The 22,846-nt window shown below is 42.5% G+C and overlaps 3 non-coding genes across 3 annotated transcripts; all 3 read right to left on the minus strand.

Moving 5' to 3' along the window:
• Positions 1-3,146: 3,146 nt before the first annotated feature.
• On the minus strand, positions 3,147-3,234 carry trnap-agg (transfer RNA proline (anticodon AGG)). Its single transcript is given in 2 exon segments — positions 3,147-3,182; positions 3,199-3,234. It is a non-coding gene; the product is annotated as a tRNA-Pro (tRNA).
• A 3,036-nt stretch (positions 3,235-6,270) lies between these two features.
• On the minus strand, positions 6,271-6,358 carry trnap-agg (transfer RNA proline (anticodon AGG)). Its single transcript is given in 2 exon segments — positions 6,271-6,306; positions 6,323-6,358. It is a non-coding gene; the product is annotated as a tRNA-Pro (tRNA).
• A 10,961-nt stretch (positions 6,359-17,319) lies between these two features.
• On the minus strand, positions 17,320-17,407 carry trnap-agg (transfer RNA proline (anticodon AGG)). The gene is given in 2 exon segments: positions 17,320-17,355; positions 17,372-17,407. It is a non-coding gene; the product is annotated as a tRNA-Pro (tRNA).
• Positions 17,408-22,846: the final 5,439 nt, after the last annotated feature.

The raw sequence follows: 22,846 nt of genomic DNA on the forward strand, positions 1-22,846 counted from the left end.
CCGGCTGAGAAGTGTTTTTTTGACTAAAAGTTGTCAGGGCTCGTCCGGGATTTGAACCCGGGATCACTCGCATTTCAATTATTAGAACCCCGAAGCGAGAATCATACCCCGAGACCAACGAGCCGCCGACAGTAAGGGATCTAGCTCTCAGATTCTGACGTTCGTTTGCTATTCGGCCCATCGTGCCTGTGCTGACTCTCTGAGACCGATCTCATGAGTCTCCCTCTCCATAGTCCTGTTAATGTTTTCCCTTTGATGAATAGATTATTCTTTGAGACATTACTTCACCAACGAGCTGCATCCTTGTCAGTAAACGGTGAATTTGGAAATGAGGTTAAATGTGATTACCGAAAAAAAACGAGTGGAAACGGTTTAACACAATAACGACGAAGTTGAGGGCATACTGGATCAGCAGTCCATTGCCTGAACTACTCAGTCACATTATCTCCTAATTACTGCAACGTCAGACATCCATTTCCTACTTTTTCCATTCAAACAGAAATAATGTGCACGAAAGTCTACTTCACCGCTTGTTTTGCCCGTGCAACCAGATCGACAGTGATGAAAATGTGCCATGAGCTTTTTAAAGCAAACAGCCTTCCTTTACTTTCGGTGAGTGACTGCACGAGATGGTTGGTTTTGAGGAAGAATCAAAATAAAGAATGTAAAGTTTCACCGGCAAGTTAGCTGACCGCGGCAGGACTAGAACCTGCAATCTTTTGATAACATCACAGTTACAATCGAAGTCAGACGACTTATCCATTAGGCCACGCGGATGCTGCTGCTGGCATGAAATTTGTTGTCTTTTTATACTGAGAGCAAATTTGGGACAAGGGATCTTTCAAGGAGTGGATTTATGAAAATATGGGCATATTTTGAGTAATGAACCGTTGCGCTGCGATATGGATGTGCACGGACACAGGCAACCTCAATGTTGCTTGATACACAACAGTTTAACAATCGGTTATCGCAACTGAAATCACACTCCTTTTAAAATATACAGGATGATCCCGATAATGAGAAAATACGTCTTAAAGGGGCAGTTGATGAACCGGAACTGACAACCATCCCGTTTGAACAGACACCGAATGATCCAGGACAGGAAGCACATCCATCTTACACAGCTGTAGAATGGGCCTTCACCGACAGCACTTCCCTTTCAAAAGATTAAAGTGGGATTTCTATCATTCCTGAAGGCAATTGTGCTGTGCGTGAGTGAGCGCGGATCTCAGGAGCAGGAGGGGCTGGGACGGTTTTTGAAGCCACAGGTGATTGACAGGCACGAAGGAGGGAGAGAAGTAAAACCAACCCAGACAAAGAGACAATTTAAAACATATATATATTTATCACAATAAGAAAATAAATAAATTTACAGTTTTATTGCAAAAAATTGAATTTAGTTTGATTTAAATAAATAAATAATTATTTCTTAATCTATATATTTTTGATTGAACGAAGGCTGTGCGACTGCATGAAATCCACTGGAAATCAGGGCGTGCAGTCAGTAAATACACAAACAAGTAAGCCCATGGTGCAAGACAAGCCACGAGCGAAGATATGGGGAACAAAGGCGATCTTTTAAAGTCGCGAGTGCCTTTCTGCTGGATCTGACAGCAGCTGCGTGTGCTGTGAAAGAGCTCAAATGTAATAGAGCCCAGTGCTGGCAGAACAGAAAAGGCACATTTATTTTGAAAGTTAAAAAGTAGGGATTGTTTGTAAATATACGAATACATTAATATTTATATATATATCTATAAAAACAAAGTCAGTCAGTCAGTCATGTCTTGTCTTGTCTTGATTTGATTTGTATTTGAAAATAAGGGGGAAAGAGCTCATCATGTCACAAAGCCCATCCGCAAGCTCTCGCTAAAATCGCTATGTTTCTAACTTATATAATTTGGCTTCTTTCAGATGTGGAACAGCAAAATCCCACAGCAGATTCTTCTCCTGTTAGGCAGTCCTCGAATGCGTGTTCAATCAAATCAGTGTGGCTTCAAGTTGCATGTAATGCATTTTTTCTCCCTTGACATGAAATGCACAGTAAGATCACGCAGCACGTTTGCACACACTCCCTCGCTACACAAACACACCAACAAACTAAAATTCCTGCAAATTCCAAAGGCAGTTTTTGAAATTTGAAATTTAAAATCCGGGACAGACAGCACATTCCTTTTAAACAGATACATAATGATCCGATACTGATAGCACACCATTTTGGAGAGACAGAGAATGTCCCCGGACAGACCAGCACATCACCTTAAAAGGGATACAGAAACACAGTGAACAAAAACAAAGAATTCTGTAAAACTCAGCTGGTCGTGTACATTCTGTGGATGAAGATCCCGGGCTCACGTTCAGTCAGATGATCATTCCGATATTTTAAGAAAAATGTAAAGTTTACAGATTTTTTCCACGAAAATAGCGCCTGGAAATAAATAGGCAGCGAGGAAGGACAAAATGTCTGTGATACAGTGGAGCTTAGGAGTGATTGAATAATAAATGGCACAATGCGAAAAGGCAAAGTGGGTGGTAAGCGGGCAATACAGTAACAAAGGAGGAACCAGAGGAGGTGTTAGTGGGAACTGCAGAACCATTAGCAGACAATGGGAACGGTGCTTATGATCCGAGACGTCGAACCGAATGTTGAGGCCAGAACACCATCACATGCCTGGAATGTCGGGTCTGAACGCCTTTTAATCAGACCAGGCAGCTTGCCCACCCGGATTGATTTCCTGTACGGTTTAAATTCCGCAGCCAAGGGACTAAATCCAAAGCCAGCTTCTCCCATCTTTTCAGCGCTAGAGAAACAGGACGCACTCATATTCAGGGCAGAGTGTGTTTCACGTTGAAGTTGAGATTGACGCTGAATATATCCATATCCCAATGGAGGTGAACTCATGCGTGCAGAACGGAAGATGGACTGATCCAGAATTGGCGAGAATCAAACACGGGTTTAAGTTGTCCAATGAGACACTGAGCCGAGTACATCTGAGATGCATGAATTTTACTCAGTTCGGTGAGTTTCACTTTGCTCCTGGGAATCTCCAGGATTTTTGGACGCTGTGTGAACAACGACGGGCAATCAAACGTTTTAATTTGAAACATGTCCACCGGCTGAGAAGTGTTTTTTTGACTAAAAGTTGTCAGGGCTCGTCCGGGATTTGAACCCGGGTTCTCTCGCATTTCAATTATTAGAACCCCTAAGCGAGAATCATCCCCCTAGACCAACGAGCCGCCGACAGTAAGGGATCTAGCTCTCCGATTCTGACGTTCGTTTGCTATTCGGCCCATCGTGCCTGTGCTGACTCTCTGAGACCGATCTCATGAGTTTCCCTCTCCATAGTCCTGCTAATGTTTTCCCTTTGATGAATAGATTATTCTTTGAGACATTACTTCACCAACGAGCTGCATCCTTGTCAGTAAAAGGTGAAGTTGGCAATGAGGTTAAATGTGATTACCGAAAAAAAACGAGTGGAAACGGTTTAACACAATAACGACGAAGTTGAGGGCATACTGGATCAGCAGTCCATTGCCTGAACTACTCAGTCACCTTATCTCCTATTTACTGCAACGTCAGACATCCATCCCCTACTTTTTCCATTCAAACAGAAATATTGTGCACGAAAGTCTACTTCACCGCTTGTTTTGCCCGTGCAACCAGATCGACAGTGATGAAAATGTGCCATGAGCTTTTTAAAGCAAACAGCCTTCCTTTACTTTTGGTGAGTGACTGCACGAGATGGTTGGTTTTGAGGCAGAATCAAAATAAAGAATATAAAATTTCACGCGGCAAGTTAGCTGACCGCGGCAGGACTCGAACCTGCAATCTTCTGATAACATCACAGTTACAATCGAAGTCACACGATTTATCCATTAGGCCACGCGGCTGCTGCTGCTGGCATGAAATGTGTTGTTTTCTTATACTGAGAGCAAATTTCGGTCAAGGGATCTTTCAAGGAGTGGATTTATGAAAATATGGGCATATTTTGAGTAATGAACCGATGCGCTGCGATATGGATGTGCACGGACACAGGCAACGTCAATGTAGATTGATACACAACAGTTTAACAATCGGTTATCGCAACTGAAGTCAAACTCCTTTTAAAATATGCAGGATGATCCCGATTATGAGAAAATACGTCTTCAAGGGGCAGTTGATGAACCGGAACTGACAACCATCCCGTTTGAACAGACACCGAATGATCCAGGACAGGAAGCACATCCATCTTACACAGCTGTAGAATGGGCTTTCACGGACAGCACGTCTCTTTCAAAAGATTAAAGTGGGATTTCTATCATTCCTGAAGGCAATTGTGCTGTGCGTGAGTGAGCGCGGATCTCAGGAGCAGGAGGGGCTGGGACGGTTTTTGAAGCCACAGGTGATTGACAGGCAGGAAGGAGGGAGGGAAGTAAAACGAACCCAGAAAAAAAGACAATTTAAAACATATATATATTGATCACAATAAGAAAATAAATACATTTACAGTTTTATTGCAAAAAATTTAATTTGGTTTGATTTAAATAAATAAATCATTATTACTTAATCTATATATTTTTGATTGAACGAAGGCTGTGCGACTTCATGAAATCCACTGGAAATCAGAGCGTGCAGTCAGTAAATACCCAAACACAGTAAGCCCATGGTGTAAGGCAAGCCACGAGGGAAGATATGGGGAACAAAGGCGATCTTTTAAAGTCGCGAGTGCCTTTCTGCTGGATCTGACAGCAGCTGCATGTGCTGTCAAAGAGCTCAAATGTAATAGAGCCCAGTGCAGGCAGAACAGAAATGGCACATTTATTGTGAAAGTTAAAAAGTACAGATTGTTTGTAAATATGCGTATACATTAATATTTATATATATATATCTGTATAAACAAAGTCAGGCAGTCAATCATGTCTTGTCTTGTCGTGTCTGGTCTTGATTTGATTTGTATTTGAAAATAAGGGGGAAGGAGCTCATCATGTCACACAGCCCAACCGCAAGCTCTCGCTAAAATCGCTATGTTTCTAACTTATATAATTTGCCTTCTTTCAGATGTGGAACAGCAAAATCCCACAACAGATTCTTCTCCTGTCAGGCAGTCCTCGAATGCATGTTCAATTAAAACAGTGTGGCTTCAAGTTGCATGTAATGCATTTTTTCTCCCATGAAATGAAATGCACAGTAAGATCGCGCAGCACGTTTGCACACACTCCCTCGCTACACAAACACACCAACAAACTAAAATTCCTGCAACTTCTAAAGGCAGTTTTTGAAATTTGAAATTTAAAATCCGGGACAAACAGCACATTCCTTTTAAACAGATACATAATGATCCGATACTGAGAGCACACCATTTTGGTGTGACAGAGAATGTCCCCGGACAGACCAGCACATCACCTTAAAAGCGATACAGAAACACAGTGAACAAAAACAAAGAATTCTGTAAAACTCAGCTGGTCGTGAACATTCTGTGGATGAAGAACTCGGGCTCACGTTCAGTCAGATGATCATTCCGATATTTTAAGAAAAATGTAAAGTTTACAGATTTTTTCCACGAAAATAGCGCCTGGAAATAAATAGGCAGCGAGGAAGGACAAAATGTCTGTGATACAGTGGAGCTTAGGAGTGATTGAATAATAAATGGCACAATGCGAAAAGGCAAAGTGGGTGGTAAGCGGGCAATACAGTAACAAAGGAGGAACCAGAGGAGGTGTTAGTGGGAACTGCAGAACCATTAGCAGACAATGGGAACGGTGCTTATGATCCGAGACGTCGAACCGAATGTTGAGGCCAGAACACTATCACATGCCTGGAATGTCGGGTCTGAACGCCTTTTAATCAGACCAGGCAGCTTGCCCACCCGGATTGATTTCCTGTACGGTTTAAATTCCGCAGCCAAGGGACTAAATCCAAAGCCAGCTTCTCCCATCTTTTCAGCGCTAGAGAAACAGGACGCACTCATATTCAGGGCAGAGTGTGTTTCACGTTGAAGTTGAGATTGACGCTGAATATATCCATATCCCAATGGAGGTGAACTCATGCGTGCAGAACGGAAGATGGACTGATCCAGAATTGGCGAGAATCAAACACGGGTTTAAGTTGTCCAATGAGACACTGAGCCGAGTACATCTGAGATGCATGAATTTTACTCAGTTCGGTGAGTTTCACTTTGCTCCTGGGAATCTCCAGGATTTTTGGACGCTGTGTGAACAACGACGGGCAATCAAACGTTTTAATTTGAAACATGTCCACCGGCTGAGAAGTGTTTTTTTGACTAAAAGTTGTCAGGGCTCGTCCGGGATTTGAACCCGGGTTCTCTCGCATTTCAATTATTAGAACCCCTAAGCGAGAATCATCCCCCTAGACCAACGAGCCGCCGACAGTAAGGGATCTAGCTCTCCGATTCTGACGTTCGTTTGCTATTCGGCCCATCGTGCCTGTGCTGACTCTCTGAGACCGATCTCATGAGTTTCCCTCTCCATAGTCCTGCTAATGTTTTCCCTTTGATGAATAGATTATTCTTTGAGACATTACTTCACCAACGAGCTGCATCCTTGTCAGTAAAAGGTGAAGTTGGCAATGAGGTTAAATGTGATTACCGAAAAAAAACGAGTGGAAACGGTTTAACACAATAACGACGAAGTTGAGGGCATACTGGATCAGCAGTCCATTGCCTGAACTACTCAGTCACCTTATCTCCTATTTACTGCAACGTCAGACATCCATCCCCTACTTTTTCCATTCAAACAGAAATATTGTGCACGAAAGTCTACTTCACCGCTTGTTTTGCCCGTGCAACCAGATCGACAGTGATGAAAATGTGCCATGAGCTTTTTAAAGCAAACAGCCTTCCTTTACTTTTGGTGAGTGACTGCACGAGATGGTTGGTTTTGAGGCAGAATCAAAATAAAGAATATAAAATTTCACGCGGCAAGTTAGCTGACCGCGGCAGGACTCGAACCTGCAATCTTCTGATGACATCACAGTTACAATCGAAGTCACACGATTTATCCATTAGGCCACGCGGCTGCTGCTGCTGGCATGAAATGTGTTGTTTTCTTATACTGAGAGCAAATTTCGGTCAAGGGATCTTTCAAGGAGTGGATTTATGAAAATATGGGCATATTTTGAGTAATGAACCGATGCGCTGCGATATGGATGTGCACGGACACAGGCAACGTCAATGTAGATTGATACACAACAGTTTAACAATCGGTTATCGCAACTGAAGTCAAACTCCTTTTAAAATATGCAGGATGATCCCGATTATGAGAAAATACGTCTTCAAGGGGCAGTTGATGAACCGGAACTGACAACCATCCCGTTTGAACAGACACCGAATGATCCAGGACAGGAAGCACATCCATCTTACACAGCTGTAGAATGGGCTTTCACGGACAGCACGTCTCTTTCAAAAGATTAAAGTGGGATTTCTATCATTCCTGAAGGCAATTGTGCTGTGCGTGAGTGAGCGCGGATCTCAGGAGCAGGAGGGGCTGGGACGGTTTTTGAAGCCACAGGTGATTGACAGGCAGGAAGGAGGGAGGGAAGTAAAACGAACCCAGAAAAAAAGACAATTTAAAACATATATATATTGATCACAATAAGAAAATAAATACATTTACAGTTTTATTGCAAAAAATTTAATTTGGTTTGATTTAAATAAATAAATCATTATTACTTAATCTATATATTTTTGATTGAACGAAGGCTGTGCGACTTCATGAAATCCACTGGAAATCAGAGCGTGCAGTCAGTAAATACCCAAACACAGTAAGCCCATGGTGTAAGGCAAGCCACGAGGGAAGATAGGGGGAACAAAGGCGATCTTTTAAAGTCGCGAGTGCCTTTCTGCTGGATCTGACAGCAGCTGCATGTGCTGTGAAAGAGCTCAAATGTAATAGAGCCCAGTGCAGGCAGAACAGAAATGGCACATTTATTGTGAAAGTTAAAAAGTACAGATTGTTTGTAAATATGCGTATACATTAATATTTATATATATATATCTGTATAAACAAAGTCAGGCAGTCAATCATGTCTTGTCTTGTCGTGTCTGGTCTTGATTTGATTTGTATTTGAAAATAAGGGGGAAGGAGCTCATCATGTCACACAGCCCAACCGCAAGCTCTCGCTAAAATCGCTATGTTTCTAACTTATATAATTTGCCTTCTTTCAGATGTGGAACAGCAAAATCCCACAACAGATTCTTCTCCTGTCAGGCAGTCCTCGAATGCATGTTCAATTAAAACAGTGTGGCTTCAAGTTGCATGTAATGCATTTTTTCTCCCATGAAATGAAATGCACAGTAAGATCGCGCAGCACGTTTGCACACACTCCCTCGCTACACAAACACACCAACAAACTAAAATTCCTGCAACTTCTAAAGGCAGTTTTTGAAATTTGAAATTTAAAATCCGGGACAAACAGCACATTCCTTTTAAACAGATACATAATGATCCGATACTGAGAGCACACCATTTTGGTGTGACAGAGAATGTCCCCGGACAGACCAGCACATCACCTTAAAAGCGATACAGAAACACAGTGAACAAAAACAAAGAATTCTGTAAAACTCAGCTGGTCGTGAACATTCTGTGGATGAAGAACTCGGGCTCACGTTCAGTCAGATGATCATTCCGATATTTTAAGAAAAATGTAAAGTTTACAGATTTTTTCCACGAAAATAGCGCCTGGAAATAAATAGGCAGCGAGGAAGGACAAAATGTCTGTGATACAGTGGAGCTTAGGAGTGATTGAATAATAAATGGCACAATGCGAAAAGGCAAAGTGGGTGGTAAGCGGGCAATACAGTAACAAAGGAGGAACCAGAGGAGGTGTTAGTGGGAACTGCAGAACCATTAGCAGACAATGGGAACGGTGCTTATGATCCGAGACGTCGAACCGAATGTTGAGGCCAGAACACTATAACATGCCTGGAATGTCGGGTATGAACGCCTTTTAATCAGACCAGGCAGCTTGCCCACCCCGGATTGATTTCCTGAACGGTTTAAATTCGATAGCCAAGGGACTAAATCCAAAGCCAGCTTCTCCCATCTTTTCAGCGCTGGAGAAACAGAACGCACTCATATTAAGGGCAGAGTCTGTTTCACGTTGAAGTTGAGATTGACGCTGAATGTATCCATATCCCAATGGAGGTGAGCTCATGCGGGCAGAACGGAAGATGGACTGATCAAGAATTGGCCAGAATCAAACACGGGTTTAGGTTGTCCAATGAGACACTGAGCCGAGTACAACTGAGATGCATGAACTTTACTCAGTTCGGTGAGTTTCACTTTGCTCCTGGGAATCTCCAGGGAATCTCCAGGATTTTTGGACGCTGTGTGAACAACGGCGCGCAATCAAACGTTTTAATTTGAAACATGTCGACCGGCTGAGAAGTGTTTTTTTGACTAAAAGTTGTCAGGGCTCGTCCGGAATTTGAAACCGGGACCTCTCGCATTTCAATTATTAGAACCCCTAAGCGAGAATCATACCCCTAGTCCAACGAGCCGCCGACAGTAAGGGATCTAGCTCTCAGATTCTGACCTTCGTTTGCTATTCGGCCCATCGTGCCTGTGCTGACTCTCAGAGACCTATCTCATGAGTCCCCCTCTCCATAGTCCTGCTAATGTTTTCCCTTTGATGAATAGATTATTCTTTGAGACATTACTTCACCAACGAGCTGCATTCTTGTCAGTAAAAGGTGAATTTGGCAATGAGGTTAAATGTGATTGCCGAAAAAAAACGAGTGGAAACGGTTTAACACAATAACGACGAAGTTGAGGGCATACTGGATCAGCAGTCCATTGCCTGAACTTCTCAGTCACCTTATCTCCTATTTAGTGCAACGTCAAACATCCATCCCCTACTTTTTCCATTCAATCAGAAATAATGTGCACGAAAGTCTACTTCACCGCTTGTTTTGCCCGTGCAACCAGATCGACAGTGATAAAAATGTGACATGAGCTTTCTAAAGCAAACAGCCTTCCTTTACTTTAGGTGAGTGACTGCACGAGATGGTTGGTTTTGAGGCAGAATCAAAATAAAGAATATAAAATTTCACGCGGCAATTTAGCTGACCGCGGCAGGACTCGAACCTGCAATCCTTTCATAACATCACAGTTGCGATAGAAGTCAGACGACTTATCCATTAGGCCACGCGGCCGCTGCTGCTGGCATGAAATTTGTTATTTTTTTATACTGAGAGCAAATTTGGGACATGGGATCTTTCAAGGAGTGGATTTATGAAAATATGGGAATATTTTGAGTAATGAATCGATGCGCTGCGATATGGATGTGCACGGACACAGGCAACGTCAATGTAGCTTGATACACATCAGTTTAACATAGAAACATAGAAAATAGGTGCAGGAGCAGGCCATTCAGCCCTTCTAGCCTGCACCGCCATTCAATGAGTTCATGGCTGAACATGAAACTTCAGTACCCCCTTCCTGCTTTCTCGCCATAACCCTTGATCCCCCGAGTAGTAAGGACTTCATCTAACTCCCTTTTGAATATATTTAGTGAATTGGCCTCAACTACTTTCTGTGGTAGAGAATTCCACAGGTTCACCACTCTCTGGGTGAAGAAGTTTCTCCTCATCTCGGTCCTAAATGGCTTACCCCTTATCCTCAGACTGTGACCCCTGGTTCTGGACTTCCCCAACATTGGGAACATTCTTTCTGCATCTAACCTGTCTAAACCCGTCAGAATTTTAAACGTTTCTATGAGGTCCCCTCTCATTCTTCTGAACTCCAGTGAATACAATCCCAATTGATCCAATCTTTCTTGATAGGTCAGTCCCGCCATCCCGGGAATCAATCTGGTGAACCTTCGCTGCACTCCCTCAATAGCAAGAATGTCCTTCCTCAAGTTAGGAGACCAAAACTGTACACAATACTCCAGGTGTGGCCTCACCAAGGCCCTGTACAACTGTAGCAACACCTCCCTGCCCCTGTATTCAAATCCCCTCGCTATGAAGGCCAACATGCCATTTGCTTTCTTAACCGCCTGCTGTACCTGCATGCCAACCTTCAATGACTGATGTACCATGACACCCAGGTCTCGTTGCACCTTCCCTTTTCCTAATCTGTCACCATTCAGATAATAGTCTGTCTCTCTGTTTTTACCACCAAAGTGGATAACCTCACATTTATCCACATTATACTTCATCTGCCATGCATTTGCCCACTCACCTAACCTATCCAAGTCACTCTGCAGCCTAATAGCATCCTCCTCGCAGCTCACACTGCCACCCAACTTAGTATCATCCGCAAATTTGGAGATACTGCATTTAATCCCCTCGTCTAAATCATTAATGTACAATGTAAACAGCTGGGACCCCAGCACAGAACCTTGCGGCACTCCACTATTCACTGCCTGCCATTCTGAAAAGTACCCGTTTACTCCTACTCTTTGCTTCCTGTCTGACAACCAGTTCTCAATCCACGTCAGCACACTACCCCCAATCCCATGTGCTTTAACTTTGCACATTAATCTCTTGTGTGGGACCTTGTCGAAAGCCTTCTGAAAGTCCAAATATACCACATCAACTGGTTCTCCCTTGTCCACTTTACTGGAAACATCCTCAAAAAATTCCGGAAGATTTGTCAAGCATGATTTCCCTTTCACAAATCCATGCTGACTTGCACCTATCATGTCACTATTTTCCAGATGCACTGCTATGACATCCTTAATAATTGATTCCATCACTTTACCCACTACTGAGGTCAGGCTGACCGGTCTATAATTCCCTGTTTTCTCTCTCCCTCCTTTTTTAAAAAGTGGGGTTACATTGGCTACCCTCCACTCCATAGGAACTGATCCAGAGTCAATGGAATGTTGGAAAATGACTGTCAATGCATCCGCTATTTCCAAGGCCACCTCCTTAAGTACTCTAGGATGCAGTCCATCAGGCCCTGGGGATTTATCGGCCTTCAATCCTATCAATTTCCCCAACACAATTTCCCGACTAATAAAGATTTCCCTCAGTTCCTCTTCCTTACTAGACCCTCTGACCCCTTTTATATCCGGAAGGTTGTTTGTATCCTCCTTAGTGAATACCGAACCAAAGAACCAAACAATCGGTTATCGCAACTGAAATCACACTCCTTTTAAAATATACAGGATGATCCCGATTATGAGAAAATACGTCTTAAAGGGGCAGTTGATGAACCGGAACTGACAACCATCCCGTTTGAACAGACACCGAATGATCCAGGACAGGAAGCACATCCCTCTTACACAGCTGTAGAATGGGCCTTCACGGACAGCACTTCCCTTTCAAAAGATTAAAGTGGGATTTCCATCATTCCTGAAGGCAATTGTGCTGTGCGTGAGTGAGCGCGGGTCTCAGGACCACGCGGGGCTGGGACGGATGTTGAAGCCACAGGTGATTGACAGGCAGGAAGGAGGGAGGGAACTCAAACCAACCCAGACAAAAAGACAATTTAAAACATATATATATTTATCACAATAAGAAAATAAATAAATTTACAGTTTTATTGCAAAAAATTGAATTTGGTTTGATTTAAATAAATAAATAATTTTTCTTAATCTATATATTTTTGATTGAACGAAGGCTGTGCGACTGCATGAAATCCACTGGAAATCAGAGCGTGCAGTCAGTAAATACCCAAACACAGTAAGCCCATGGTGTAAGACAAGCCACGAGGGAAGATATGGGGAACAAAGGCGATCTTTTAAAGTCGCGAGTGCCTTTCTGCTTGATCTGACAGCAGCTGCATGTGCTGTGAAAGAGCTCAAATGTAATAGACACCAGTGCTGGCAGAACAGAAAAGGCACATTTATTGTGAAAGTTGAAAAGTACGGATTGTTTGTAAATATACGTATACATAAATATTTATACATATATTTATATAAACAAAGTCAGTCAGTCAGTCATGTCTTGTCTTGTCTTGATTTGATTTGTATTTGAAAATAAGGGGGAAAGAGCTCATCATGTCACAAAGCCCTTCCGCAAGCTCTCGCTCAAATCGCTATGTTTCTAACTTATATAACTTGCCTTCTTTCAGATGTGGAACAGCAAAATCCCACAGCAGATTCTTCTCCTGTCAGGCAGTCTTCGAATGCGTGTTCAATCAAATCAGTGTGGCTTCAAGTTGCATGCAATGCATTTTTTCTCCCATGACATGAAATGCACAGTAAGATCGCGCAGCATGTTTGCACACACTCCCTCGCTACACAAACACACCAACAAACTAAAATTCCTGCAACCTCCAAAGGCAGTTTTTGAAATTTGTAATTTAAAATCCGGGACAGACAGCACATTCCTTTTAAACAGATACATAATGATCCGATACTGATAGCAACCATTTTGGAGAGACAGAGAATGTCCCAGGACAGACGAGCACATCACCTTAAAAGGGATACAGAAACACAGTGTAAAAAACAAAGAATTCTGTAAAACTCAGCTGGTCGTGTACATTCTGTGGATGAAGATCCCGGGCTCACGTTCAGTCAGATGATCATTCCGATATTTTAAGAAAAATGTAAAGATTACAGATTTTTTCCACGAAAATAGCGCCTGGAAATAAATAGGCAGCGAGGAAGGACAAAATGTCTGTGATACAGTGGAGCGCAGGAGTGATTGAATAATAAATGGCACAATGCGAAAAGGCAAAGTGGGTGGTAAGCGGGCAATACAGTAACAAAGGATGGACCAGAGGAGGTGTTATTGGGAACTGCAGAACCATTAGCAGACAATGGGAGCGGTGCTCATGATCCGATACGTCGAACCGAATGTTGAGGCCAGAACACTATAACATGCCTGGAATGTAGGGTCTGAACGCCTTTTAATCAGACCAGGCAGCTTGCCCACCCCGGATTGATTTCCTGTACGGTTTAAATTCGGCAGCCAAGGGACTAAATCCAAAGCCAGCTTCTCCCATCTTTTCAGCGCTAGAGAAGTTGAGATTGACGCTGAATGTATCCATATCCCAATGGAGGTGAGCTCATGCGTGCATAAAGGAAGATGGACTGATTAAGTATTGCCCAGAATCAAACACGGGTTTCGGTTGTCCATTGAGACACAGAGCCTATTTCATCTGAGATACATGAACTTGACTCAGTTCGGTGAGTTTCACTTTGCTCCTGGGAATCTCCAGGATTTTTGGACGCTGTGTGAACAACGACGGGCAATCAAACGTTTTAATTTGAAACATGTCCACCGGCTGAGAAGTGTTTTTTTGACTAAAAGTTGTCAGGGCTCGTCCGGGATTTGAACCCGGGATCACTCGCATTTCAATTATTAGAACCCCGAAGCGAGAATCATCCCCCTAGACCAACGAGCCGCCGACAGTAAGGGATCTAGCTCTCAGATTCTGACGTTCGTTTGCTATTCGGCCCATCGTGCCTGTGCTGACTCTCTGAGACCGATCTCATGAGTCTCCCTCTCCATAGTCCTGCTAATGTTTTTCCTTTGATGAATAGATTATTCTTTGAGACATTACTTCACCAACGAGCTGCATCCTTGTCAGTAAAAGGTGAATTTGGAAATGAGGTTAAATGTGATTACCGAAAAAAAACGAGTGGAAACGGTTTAACACAATAACGACGAAGTTGAGGGCATACTGGATCAGCAGTCCATTGCCTGAACTACTCAGTCACCTTATCTCCTAATTACTGCAACGTCAGACATCCATCCACTACTTTTTCCATTCAAACAGAAATAATGTGCACGAAAGTCTACTTCACCGCTTGTTTTGCCCGTGCAACCAGATCGACAGTGATGAAAATGTGCCATGAGCTTTTTAAAGCAAACAGCCTTCCTTTACTTTCGGTGAGTGACTGCACGAGATGGTTGGTTTTGAGGAAGAATCAAAATAAAGAATGTAAAGTTTCACCGGCAAGTTAGCTGACCGCGGCAGGACTCGAACCTGCAATCTTTTGATAACATCACAGTTACAATCGAAGTCAAACGACTTATCCATTAGGCCACGCGGATGCTGCTACTGGCATGAAATTTGTTGTATTTTTATACTGAGAGCAAATTTGGGACAAGGGATCTTTCAAGGAGTGGATTTATGAAAATATGGGCATATTTTGAGTAATGAACCGTTGCGCTGCGATATGGATGTGCACGGACACAGGCAACCTCAATGTTGCTTGATACGCAACAGTTTAACAATCGGTTATCGCAACTGAAATCACACTCCTTTTAAAATATACAGGATGATCCCGTTAATGAGAAAATACGTCTTTAAGGGGCAGTTGATGAACCGGAACTGACAACCATCCCGTTTGAACAGACACCGAATGATCCAGGACAGGAAGCACATCCATCTTACACAGCTGTAGAATGGGTCTTCACCGACAGCACTTCCCTTTCAAAAGATTAAAGTGGGATTTCTATCATTCCTGAAGGCAATTGTGCTGTGCGTGAGTGAGCGCGGATCACAGGAGCAGGAGGGGCTGAGAAGGTTTTTGAAGCCACAGGTGATTGACAGGCACGAAGGAGGGAAGGAAGTAAAACCAACCCAGACAAAGAGACAATTTGAAACATATATATATTTATCACAATAAGAAAATAAATAAATTTACAGTTTTATTGCAAAAAATTGAATTTAGTTTGATTTAAATAAATAAATAATTATTTCTTAATCTATATATTTTTGATTGAACGAAGGCTGTGCGACTGCATGAAATCCACTGGAAATCAGGGCGTGCAGTCAGTAAATACACAAACAAGTAAGCCCATGGTGCAAGACAAGCCACGAGCGAAGATATGGGGAACAAAGGCGATCTTTTAAAGTCGCGAGTGCCTTTCTGCTGGATCTGACAGCAGCTGCGTGTGCTGTGAAAGAGCTCAAATGTAATAGAGCCCAGTGCTGGCAGAACAGAAAAGGCACATTTATTTTGAAAGTTAAAAAGTAGGGATTGTTTGTAAATATACGAATACATTAATATTTATATATATATCTATAAAAACAAAGTCAGTCAGTCAGTCATGTCTTGTCTTGTCTTGATTTGATTTGTATTTGAAAATAAGGAGGAAAGAGCTCATCATGTCATAAAGCCCATCCGCAAGCACTCGCTAAAATCGCTATGTTTCTAACTTATAAAATTTGGCTTCTTTCAGATGTGGAACAGCAAAATCCCACAGCAGATTCTTCTCCTGTTAGGCAGTCCTCGAATGCGTGTTCAATCAAATCAGTGTGGCTTCAAGTTGCATGTAATGCATGTTTTCTCCCATGACATGAAATGCACAGTAAGATCGCGCAGCACGTTTGCACACACTCCCTCGCTACACAAACACACCAACAAACCAAAATTCTTGCAACCTCCAAAGGCAGTTTTTGAAATTTGTAATTTAAAATCCGGGACAGGCAGCACATTCCTTTTAAACAGATACATAATGATCCGATACTGATAGCAACCATTTTGGAGAGACAGAGAATGACCTCGGACAGACAGGACATCACCTTAAAAGCGATACAGAAACACAGTGAACAAAAACAAAGAATTCTGTAAAACTCAGCTGGTCGTGAACATTCTGTGGATGAAGAACCCGGGCTCACGTTCAGTCAGATGATCATTCCGATATTTTAAGAAAAATGTAAAGTTTACAGATTTTTTCCACGAAAATAGCGCCTGGAAATAAATAGGCAGCGAGGAAGGACAAAAGGGAATGTCTGTGATACAGTGGAGCGTAGGAGTGATTGAATAATAAATGGCACAATGCGTAAAGGCAAAGTTGGTGGTAAGCGGGCAATAAAATAACAAAGGATGGACCAGAGGAGGTGTTAGTGGGAACAGCAGAACCATTAGCAGACAATGAGCGTGGCTAATGATCCGAGACGTTGAATCGAATGTTGAGGCCAGAACACTATAACATTCCTGGAATGTAGGGTCTGAACGCCTTTTAATCAGACGAGGCAGCTTGCCCACTCCGGATTGATTTCCTGTACGGTTCAAATTCGGCAGCCAAGGGACTAAATCCAAAGCCAGCTTCTCCCACCTTTTCAGCGCTAGAGAAACAGGACGCACTCATATTCAGGGCAGAGTCTGTTTCACGTTGAAGTTGAGATTGACGCTGAATGTATCCATATCCCAATGGAGGTGAGCTCATGCGTGCAGAACGGAAGATGGACTGATCAAGAATTGGCAAGAATCAAACACGGGTTTAGGTTGTCCAATGAGACACAGAGCCGAGTACATCTGAGATGCATGAACTTTACTCAGTTCGGTGAGTTTCACTTTGCTCCTGGGAATCTCCAGGATTTTTGGAGGCTGTGTGAACAAAGGCGCGCAATCAAACGTTTTGATTTGAAACATGTCGACCGGCTGAGAAGTGTTTTTTTGACTAAAAGTTGTCAGGGCTCGTCCAGGATTTGAACCCGGGACCTCTCGCATTTCAATTATTAGAACCCCTAAGCGAGAATCATACCCCTAGACCAACGAGCCGCCGACAGTAAGGAATCTAGCTCTCAGATTCTGACGTTCGTTTGCTATTCGGCCCATCGTGCCTGTGCTGACTCTCAGAGACCTATCTCATGAGTCTCTCTCTCCATTGTCCAGCTGATGTTTTCCCTTTGATGAATAGATTATTCTTTGAGACATTACTTCACCAATGAGCTGCATCCTTGTCAGTAAAAGGTGAATTTGCAATGAGGTTAAATGTGATTGGCCAAAAAAAACGAGTGGAAACGGTTTAACACAATAACGACGAAGTTGAGGGCATACTGGATCAGCAGTCCATTGCCTGAACTTTTCAGTCACCTTATCTCCTATTTACTGCAACGTCAGAAATCCATCCCCTACTTTTTCCATTCAAACAGAAATAATGTGCACGAAAGTCTACTTCACCGCTTGTTTTGCCCGTGCAACCAGATCGACAGTGATGAAAATGTGCCATGAGCTTTTTAAAGCAAACAGCCTTCCTTTACTTTTGGTGAGTGACTGCACGAGATGGTTGGTTTTGAGGCAGAATCAAAATAAAGAATATAAAATTTCACGCGGCAAGTTAGCTGACCGCGGCAGGACTCAAACCTGCAATCTTCTGATAACATCACAGTTACAATCGAAGTCACACGATTTATCCATTAGGCCACGCGGCTTCTGCTGCTGGCATGAAATTTGTTGTTTTCTTATACTGAGAGCAAATTTGGGACAAGGGATCTTTCAAGGAGTGGATTTATGAAAATATGGGCATATTTTGAGTAATGAACCGATGCGCTGCGATATGGATGTACACGGACACAGGCAACGTCAATGTAGCTTGATACACAACAGTTTAACAATCGGTTATCGCAACTGAATTCAAACTCCTTTTAAAATATGCAGGATGATCCCGATTATGAGAAAATACGTCTTCAAGAGGCAGTTGATGAACCGGAACTGACAACCATCCCGTTTGAACAGACACCGAATGATCCAGGACAGGAAGCACATCCATCTTACACAGCTGTAGAATGGGCCTTCACGGACAGCACGTCCCTTTCAAAAGATTAAAGTGGGATTTCTATCATTCCTGAAGGCAATTGTGCTGTGCGTGAGTGAGCGCGGATCTCAGGACCACGAGGGGCTGGGACGGTTTTTGAAGCCACAGGTGATTGACAGGCAGGAAGGAGGGAGGGAAGTCAAACCAACCCAGACAAAAAGACAATTTAAAACATATATATATTTATCACAATAAGAAAATAAATACATTTACAGTTTTATTGCAAAAAATTGAATTTGGTTTGATTTAAATAAATAAATAATTTTTCTTAATCTATATATTTTTGATTGAACGAAGGCTGTGCGACTGCATGAAATCCACTGGAAATCAGTGCGTGCAGTCAGCAAATACCCAAACACAGTAAGCCCATGGTGTAAGACAAGCCACGAGGGAAGATATGGGGAACAAAGGCGATCTTTTAAAGTCGCGAGTGCCTTTCTGCTTGATCTGACAGCAGCTGCATGTGCTGTGAAAGAGCTCAAATGTAATAGACACCAGTGCTGGCAGAACAGAAAAGGCACATTTATTGTGAAAGTTAAAAAGTACGGATTGTTTGTAAATATACGTATACATAAATATTTATACATATATTTATATAAACAAAGTCAGTCAGTCAGTCATGTCTGGTCTTGTCTTGATTTGATTTGTATTTGAAAATAAGGGGGAAAGAGCTCATCATGTCACAAAGCCCATCCGCAAGCTCTCGCTCAAATCGCTATGTTTCTAACTTATATAACTTGACTTCTTTCAATGTGGAACAGCAAAATCCCACAGCAGATTCTTCTCCTGTCAGGCCGTCTTCGAATGCGTGTTCAATCAAATCAGTGTGGCTTCAAGTTGCATGTAATGCATTTTTTCTCCCATGACATGAAATGCACAGTAAGATCGCGCAGCACGTTTGCACACACTCCCTCGCTACACAAACACACCAACAAACTAAAATTCCTGCAACCTCCAAAGGCAGTTTTTGAAATTTGTAATTTAAAATCCGGGACAGACAGCACATTCCTTTTAAACAGATACATAATGATCCGATACTGATAGCAACCATTTTGGAGAGACAGAGAATGTCCCCGGACAGACCAGCACATCACCTTAAAAGGGATACAGAAACACAGTGTAAAAAACAAAGAATTCTGTAAAACTCAGCTGGTCGTGTACATTCTGTGGATGAAGATCCCGGGCTCACGTTCAGTCAGATGATCATTCCGATATTTTAAGAAAAATGTAAAGATTACAGATTTTTTCCACGAAAATAGCGCCTGGAAATAAATAGGCAGCGAGGAAGGACAAAATGTCTGTGATACAGTGGAGCGCAGGAGTGATTGAATAATAAATGGCACAATGCGAAAAGGCAAAGTGGGTGGTAAGCGGGCAACACAGTAACAAAGGATGGACCAGAGGAGGTGTTATTGGGAACTGCAGAACCATTAGCAGACAATGGGAGCGGTGCTTATGATCCGATACGTCGAACCGAATGTTGAAGCCAGAACACTATAACATGCCTGGAATGTAGGGTCTGATCGCCTTTTAATCAAACCAGGCAGCTTCCCCACCCCGGATTCATTTCCTGTACGGTTTAAATTCGGCAGCCAAGGGACTAAATCCAAAGCCAGATTCTCCCATCTTTTCAGCGCTAGAGAAGTTGAGATTGACGCTGAATGTATCCATATCCCAATGGAGGTGAGCTCATGCGTGCATAAAGGAAGATGGACTGATCAAGTATTGCCCAGAATCAAACACGGGTTTAGGTTGTCCATTGAGACACAGAGCCGATTACATCTGAGATACACGAACTTTACTCAGTTCGGTGAGTTTCACTTTGCTCCTGGGAATCTCCAGGATTTTTGGACGCTGTGTGAACAACGACGGGCAATCAAACGTTTTAATTTGAAACATGTCCACCGGCTGAGAAGTGTTTTTTTGACTAAAAGTTGTCAGGGCTCGTCCGGGATTTGAACCCGGGATCACTCGCATTTCAATTATTAGAACCCCGAAGCGAGAATCATACCCCGAGACCAACGAGCCGCCGACAGTAAGGGATCTAGCTCTCAGATTCTGACGTTCGTTTGCTATTCGGCCCATCGTGCCTGTGCTGACTCTCTGAGACCGATCTCATGAGTCTCCCTCTCCATAGTCCTGCTAATGTTTTCCCTTTGATGAATAGATTATTCTTTGAGACATTACTTCACCAACGAGCTGCATCCTTGTCAGTAAAAGGTGAATTTGGAAATGAGGTTAAATGTGATTACCGAAAAAAAACGAGTGGAAACGGTTTAACACAATAACGACGAAGTTGAGGGCATACTGGATCAGCAGTCCATTGCCTGAACTACTCAGTCACATTATCTCCTAATTACTGCAACGTCAGACATCCATCCCCTACTTTTTCCATTCAAACAGAAATAATGTGCACGAAAGTCTACTTCACCGCTTGTTTTGCCCGTGCAACCAGATCGACAGTGATGAAAATGTGCCATGAGCTTTTTAAAGCAAACAGCCTTCCTTTACTTTCGGTGAGTGACTGCACGAGATGGTTGGTTTTGAGGAAGAATCAAAATAAAGAATGTAAAGTTTCACCGGCAAGTTAGCTGACCGCGGCAGGACTAGAACCTGCAATCTTTTGATAACATCACAGTTACAATCGAAGTCAGACGACTTATCCATTAGGCCACGCGGATGCTGCTGCTGGCATGACATTTGTTGTCTTTTTATACTGAGAGCAAATTTGGGACAAGGGATCTTTCAAGGAGTGGATTTATGAAAATATGGGCATATTTTGAGTAATGAACCGTTGCGCTGCGATATGGATGTGCACGGACACAGGCAACCTCAATGTTGCTTGATACACAACAGTTTAACAATCGGTTATCGCAACTTAAATCACACTCCTTTTAAAATATACAGGATGATCCCGATAATGAGAAAATACGTCTTAAAGGGGCAGTTGATGAACCGGAACTGACAACCATCCCGTTTGAACAGACACCGAATGATCCAGGACAGGAAGCACATCCATCTTACACAGCTGTAGAATGGGCCTTCACCGACAGCACTTCCCTTTCAAAAGATTAAAGTGGGATTTCTATCATTCCTGAAGGCAATTGTGCTGTGCGTGAGTGAGCGCGGATCTCAGGAGCAGGAGGGGCTGGGACGGTTTTTGAAGCCACAGGTGATTGACAGGCACGAAGGAGGGAGAGAAGTAAAACCAACCCAGACAAAGAGACAATTTAAAACATATATATATTTATCACAATAAGAAAATAAATAAATTTACAGTTTTATTGCAAAAAATTGAATTTAGTTTGATTTAAATAAATAAATAATTATTTCTTAATCTATATATTTTTGATTGAACGAAGGCTGTGCGACTGCATGAAATCCACTGGAAATCAGGGCGTGCAGTCAGTAAATACACAAACAAGTAAGCCCATGGTGCAAGACAAGCCACGAGCGAAGATATGGGGAACAAAGGCGATCTTTTAAAGTCGCGAGTGCCTTTCTGCTGGATCTGACAGCAGCTGCGTGTGCTGTGAAAGAGCTCAAATGTAATAGAGCCCAGTGCTGGCAGAACAGAAAAGGCACATTTATTTTGAAAGTTAAAAAGTTGGGATTGTTTGTAAATATACGAATACATTAATATTTATATATATATCTATAAAAACAAAGTCAGTCAGTCAGTCATGTCTTGTCTTGTCTTGATTTGATTTGTATTTGAAAATAAGGGGGAAAGAGCTCATCATGTCACAAAGCCCATCCGCAAGCTCTCGCTAAAATCGCTATGTTTCTAACTTATATAATTTGGCTTCTTTCAGATGTGGAACAGCAAAATCCCACAGCAGATTCTTCTCCTGTTAGGCAGTCCTCGAATGCGTGTTCAATCAAATCAGTGTGGCTTCAAGTTGCATGTAATGCATTTTTTCTCCCTTGACATGAAATGCACAGTAAGATCACGCAGCACGTTTGCACACACTCCCTCGCTACACAAACACACCAACAAACTAAAATTCCTGCAAATTCCAAAGGCAGTTTTTGAAATTTGAAATTTAAAATCCGGGACAGACAGCACATTCCTTTTAAACAGATACATAATGATCCGATACTGATAGCACACCATTTTGGAGAGACAGAGAATGTCCCCGGACAGACCAGCACATCACCTTAAAAGGGATACAGAAACACAGTGAACAAAAACAAAGAATTCTGTAAAACTCAGCTGGTCGTGTACATTCTGTGGATGAAGATCCCGGGCTCACGTTCAGTCAGATGATCATTCCGATATTTTAAGAAAAATGTAAAGTTTACAGATTTTTTCCACGAAAATAGCGCCTGGAAATAAATAGGCAGCGAGGAAGGACAAAATGTCTGTGATACAGTGGAGCTTAGGAGTGATTGAATAATAA

The sequence above is a fragment of the Pristiophorus japonicus genome, unplaced genomic scaffold (genome assembly GCF_044704955.1).
Source record: "Pristiophorus japonicus isolate sPriJap1 unplaced genomic scaffold, sPriJap1.hap1 HAP1_SCAFFOLD_37, whole genome shotgun sequence".
Lineage (NCBI taxonomy): Eukaryota > Metazoa > Chordata > Chondrichthyes > Pristiophoridae > Pristiophorus > Pristiophorus japonicus.